The sequence below is a fragment of the Lampris incognitus genome, chromosome 12 (assembly GCF_029633865.1).
Source record: "Lampris incognitus isolate fLamInc1 chromosome 12, fLamInc1.hap2, whole genome shotgun sequence".
Taxonomy (NCBI): Eukaryota; Metazoa; Chordata; class Actinopteri; order Lampriformes; family Lampridae; genus Lampris; species Lampris incognitus.
In genome coordinates, this window is record NC_079222.1 from 23,036,171 (window position 1) to 23,042,170 (window position 6,000).

A 6,000-nucleotide genomic window follows, 5' to 3' on the forward strand; every position below is an offset into this window, starting at 1 on the left:
GACAATTGGATGAAACTGGGATTTATTTGTATTTTTCAGAGATTGCTTGGGACATCGGGATACTTAAAATGTCTTTATGCATGCTCAATAATCCAGGTAAGAAAATCAAAGGAGGTTGAATCAGTTCATCTGGATACAATGTTTATTGACAGATATGTTTCATCACTCATCTAAGTGACCTCTTCAGTCTAAACTGACTGCAGGTATCCCCACCCTTATAAACAATAAAGTTACATAACGACCGACACCGATGACCAGTTTCATATGCAAATATGGGCGTGACCATTAGCTAGCGTTTCCGTGGCCATGTATACTATTCATAGAGGATTTGGGAATGTTTGCAATCACAGCATTGTAAGATGGCAACAGATGTTTGCAGCCGGATAGCTCAGTAAGAACTTTTGCTTTCCATGCCGGAGACTGAGGCTTAAACCCTGGTTGGGACAAGTCTCCAGTAAGAGTCTGTGGCTTGGCCGTCTGGGTGGCGTAGCAGTCTATTCCATTACCTAACAACACAGGGATCGGCGGTTCGAATCCCCGTGTTACCTCCGGCTTGGTCAGGCGTCCCTACAGACACAATTGGCTGTGTCTGCGGGTGGGAAGCCGGATGTGGGTATGTGTCCTGGTCACTGCACTAGCACCTCCTCTGGTCAGTTGGGGCGCCTGTTCTGGGGGGAGGGGGAACTGGGAGCAATAGTGTGATCATCCCACGCGCTAGACCCCCCTGATGAAACTCCTCACTGTCAGGTGAAAAGAAGCGGCATGTATCGGAGGAGGCATGTGGTAGTCTGCAGCCCTCCCCGGATCAGCAGAGGGGGGTGGAGCAGCGGCCAGGACAGCTCAGAAGAGTGGGCTAATTGGCCGGATACAATTGGGGGGAAGAGGGTGAAAAAATCCCAAAAAACAAAAAACAAAAAAGAGTCTGTGGCTTAGACTCCTAATGCTATACAAGCCAGCTACCTCGGATATGAGTGACAGTAACATGAATAGAGTCATACTGGCTCAGGTGTCACCCAGGTTAACAAGGTCTACGTCAGGTGTTGGGGAACCAGGGCAACCTGATGAGAAATGGGCTACTGGAACAAGACATTCATGGACACCCTCAACGGCAGAAAGAGAGACGGATGCGAGACACACACAGGCAATGTGGACAAGTGGGTGAAGAATCTGTCCGACAGACAACTCACCCAGGCAGAGGAAAATATTCTTGCTACGGGGCTGAATTTTGCTGTCACACCGAGGCAAATCCGGATAGTGGAACTGATCACAGCCACGCAATCAGCGATCCTCAAAAACAACATCGCGAACCTCGAAGCGGAGCATCTGCAGATGAATGTTTCAGCCTGCCTAAGCAATGCGAAGGCGCCACCATCCAACATCGGCAGAGATGAGAGGAATGCTCTCACGACTCTCAGTATGGACAATAACATCATCATTCTTCCGGCGGACAAAGGCAGGTGCACTGTTGCATTAAACCAGACAGACTATCATGAGAAAGTTCAGATGCAATTTAGTGACATAAATACTTATGAGCTCCTGAAACCAGATCCAGGCATTGGTTACAAGAAAAAGGTGAATTTTATACCACAAATTATACCCAGGGAAAGCTACACCTAGTCTGTATGGTTTACCTAAGATCGATAAACATGATGTGCCATTATGGCCTATTGTTTTTATGATTAACTCAGTGACCTGTAACATCCCTAAGTTTCTTACATCTAGTCTTAACCCTTTGGTAAGCAGTAATGAGTATCACATTCAGAACACTATGGATTTTGTGGGTAAGGTGAGAGACAACATTATGGAGAGGGATGAAACAACGGTCTCTTATGATGTTAAGTCTCTCTTCACATGCGTTCCTGTTGATGAAGCAGTTGAGGTGGTCCGTATGAAATTAAAACATGACCCCACCCTTAGCAATAGGACCACCCTTAACACTGACCAAGGGTGTCTGCTCCTGAAGTTGTGTCTTCAGTCCATGTACTTCACATACTATAGGCAGTACTATAGGCAGAGGCATGGGTGTGCTATGGGTTCCCCAGTCTCACCTGTAGTGACTAACTTGTATATGGAGGAAGTGGAAAGGAGTGCTCTGATGTCCTATCCAGGGACACCACCTAGCCATTGATTCAGATTTGTGGACGACACCTGGGTTAAAATTAAATCTCAGGATGTACCACATTTCACCGACATTATCTCTGTGGACAACCACATCAAGTTCACCAGGGAGGATGTGAAAAATGACAGGTTAGCCTTCTTAGCCTGGGAAATTGCAACTGGTGATGGGGGACATTTGACTGTTGGTGTTTACTGTAAACCAACATATACTGATCAGTACTTAAGGTTTGACTCTCATCATCCTCTGGAGCACGAACTAGGGGTCATCAGGATGCTGTACCACCAAGCTGACAATGTCCCCACCGACAGCGGCCAGGGAAGGGGAAAAATCACACATTAAACAGGCGCTGGTTAAGCGCAGTTAACCTAACTAGACGTTTGTCAAAGCCAGGAAGACACTTAAGCAGTGCACCAGTCAATCAAACAGAAGAGAAGGACAAGAGCTGCGTAAGTGTAAACCGGTGGTGATTCTGTATGTGGCGGGAGTGCCGGAACAGTTGAGATGCATATTTTCCAAACACTGCGTCTCAGTTGCTTTCAAACCTCAAAACACACTTTGCCATAAGTTCATCCATCCCAAGGATCGGGTCCCCCGGCACAAACAGAGCAATACAGTGTACGGTGCTAAGTGCCAGGAGGATTGCCATGACTTGTACATTAAGGAAACTAAAGAGACACTGGCCATGAGGATGGCAGAACACAGGAGAGCTAAAACATCAGTCCGGGACTGCTCTACACCCATCTACAGGGCATTGGCCACTCTTTCAACAATGAGGATGTGCACATCCTTGATAGGGAGGAACGCTGGTTTGGATGAGGAGTCAAAGAGGCCATCTGTGTGAAGAGGGAACGACCATCCCTGAACCGAGAGGTGGGCCTAAGATTACATCTGTCACCATTTTACAATACTATGATTGCAAACATTCCCAAATTCTCTGTGAATAGTACACACGGTCATTGAAGCTCTAGTTAAGACACGCCCATATTTGCATATGAAACTGGTCATTGGTTTCGGTTATTATGCAACTTTATTGTTTATAAGGGTGGGGATATCTGCAGTCAGTTTAGACTGAAGATGTCACTGAAATGTATATCAATAAACGTATCCAAATGAACTGATTCAACCTTCTTTGATTGGGATGCTTAGCTTAAAACGGGTACTATCCTAGTCAATCTGGGATGTCTAGTCACGCTAACATGCACGCACACGTGCGCACGCGCGCGCACACACACATGGACCACTGGATTGTGCATACCGGCGAGATATATTAACACGGAGTGACGTAGACGCACAATATATGACATACAAATAATGTAGCATAATATTCTGCCTGTAGTGTGAATGGCGAAAGCTCACATAATTAGTGTAAATGCTGAATCAGCATTCACACTAATTCTATTCTTTATTATTTCTTCTTCTTATTCTTCCATACGTTTTTCAGCGTCTAACTACTTCTGCATACTTTGTGCTACAGAAACCATTCAACTATCAAAAAAGCTTTTTTAGGACATTTCTCCTTACATTCAACTTTTTTCTAATATTTATACTTTTTTAAAATATTAAGCTTTTTATGAATTTTTTCTCATTCAAATGAATGGAGAGAATGTTCAAATCCTCACAAACATTCTGCTCTTTGAAATGTAACTACATTGGCATACTTTCAGCTAGACGCTTCATTTAAACAGGTCACAAGACTTTCTGCTATTAAGCTTACATTCAGACTTTTGATATATTTTATAGTTTTGATTTATCGCAGTTTAGATTTCATGCCTTTTTTCTGACAGTTGTTGAGTTTATAATGGGTGTGTATTGGAGAGGTCTAAACTTCAGCTGTTCGGCCTTGCTTAAAATGTGCGTGCTTCTGCTCTTCCTACTCCTACATCTTTCACTTCTAACACACACTTTTAAGTAGAAATGTAGACCAATTTGTGCCGTTTCACACAATGTGACTCCTAAAGCTGTATGACTTACGGTTTTTGAAAACTGGAGCTTTAAGCATCAAGAGGAGCCTCAGCTGCTCCGTAGACTCTTAATACAAATTGAGGAGCGGATTTTCAGAGAAAAACTGAAAACTCCCCTTGTTTTTAAGTCGCTCGTATGGCCGCATTTTTGACACCACGAACATCAAACTTGACAAAGACATGCAGGAAGCCCTTGTGGTGTTGATGGTCTGGTAACTTCGTTGACATGAGCTACGGTTTTTACTCGAGCGGAGGCTTTTGAGAGGGTCCGCTGAGCCAATTCTCACTCTTGTCTCTGTCTCACTCAGTAGAAACTAAGCACTTGAAATTACCATGGCAACCTGAGTGCAGCGTGGCAACGCAGCAGCTCCAGATCAGCTGATTCAACGACTTCTCTCACCCTGTTTACGCTTGGTTTTAAAATGCGTTTTTCGCGATCGGCTCACAAGTGGACGGCGCTGAATACAAGTGTAAACGACCGCCAAAACCTTTTGTGAAGCGGTTACTCAAACCACTTGCCGAGGTGGTCTGGGACACATTTGACCACATCTTTTGTAGTGTAAACGCTAACGCGTCCTGACGCGTCCCCGACAAAGACGTCACAGGAAATACGTCATCAATGCAGGATGTGGTGGTTACTTTGGTAACAGCGTGCCAACTTTAAAAAAAGAAAGGGAGCAAGAGGAGAGTGTACGTGGTTGGAGTACAAGTGAAGCGAGATGCCTAACCTCCATTTGGGCAGAAAAATCAGTCCTGTCGATCTCAACAGCCGGAATAGTCCGTACGTTTACATTAGTGCTTGAAACATCTTCAGACATTTGCTGTTGTTTTCACAGCTAGTCGGCAAATCTGGCGCTTGACTGAGGCCCTTTGACCTAGCGGAAGTGACGCAGACAGTAACGAAAACTTCCTCTTCTTCTTCGGAGTAACAAAATCTGATCACAAGTGGTCAGCAGGACGCATTTGGAGATGCACGATAGACACAGGTGTAAATGGCGATGCGTCTCGCTGTCCACTTGTGAGCCGATCGCTCAAAACATATTTTAAAACCAAGCGTAAACAGGGTGCCTTATGTCTGTGGGTTAGCTCAAACACTTGACTGACATTTCTGTCAAAGTCCTGCTACACAGTGTGCCCACACTACATTCGAGACACACGGATTTACACACATTTCAACAGATTTCACAGAAAATATGTCTTTGTACAGATTTATTCAGGTGACAGCTGGCAGTTATTTCAGTTGGTTCGTCTAGCTGATTACACACACACACACACACACAAACCAGACACAGACAGACACATACACACACAACTGAGACTTATTCTTCCCTTTTTAACTTTAAATTAAAAAAAAAAATCAAAACTTCATCCGTTTCATGATACACTTCATCAGTGACATTAATACAAATAATTTATTTTTATGAAGTTTCAAGGTATTTCAATTCTACTTCCAGTCTGGCAGTATATAATTTTTCCTTTCAGCTGTTTCAACTCCATTTTTTTCAACTCTGGTTCCTCATCTGATACACTCCAGATTCTAGCTTCAGTTTCACATTTTAGCTTTCAAGTTTTCACAGTAATGCATTTCAATTGATTTCAACTGTTTCTTCTGCTATTTTCTGATTTGCTTCAGCAATTCCCTTCAGCTTTCTGATTTTAAGGTTTTGATTAGCTTACTTAGCTTTTTTTTCCATCCGTATTTACCATTCAGCCCATTCAGCTGTTTCAACAGCATTTTTTTTCAACTCACATTCTTCAGCTGATGCACTTCAGCTCCCAGCTCCAGTTTCACATTCTGCCCTCCAACTTTTCAAAGCAACGCATTTCAGTTGATTTCAACTGTTTCTTCAACTATTTTCATAATTGCTTCAGCAATTTCCTTCAGCTTTCTGGTTTTAGGTTTTGATTCTAGTTATCAAC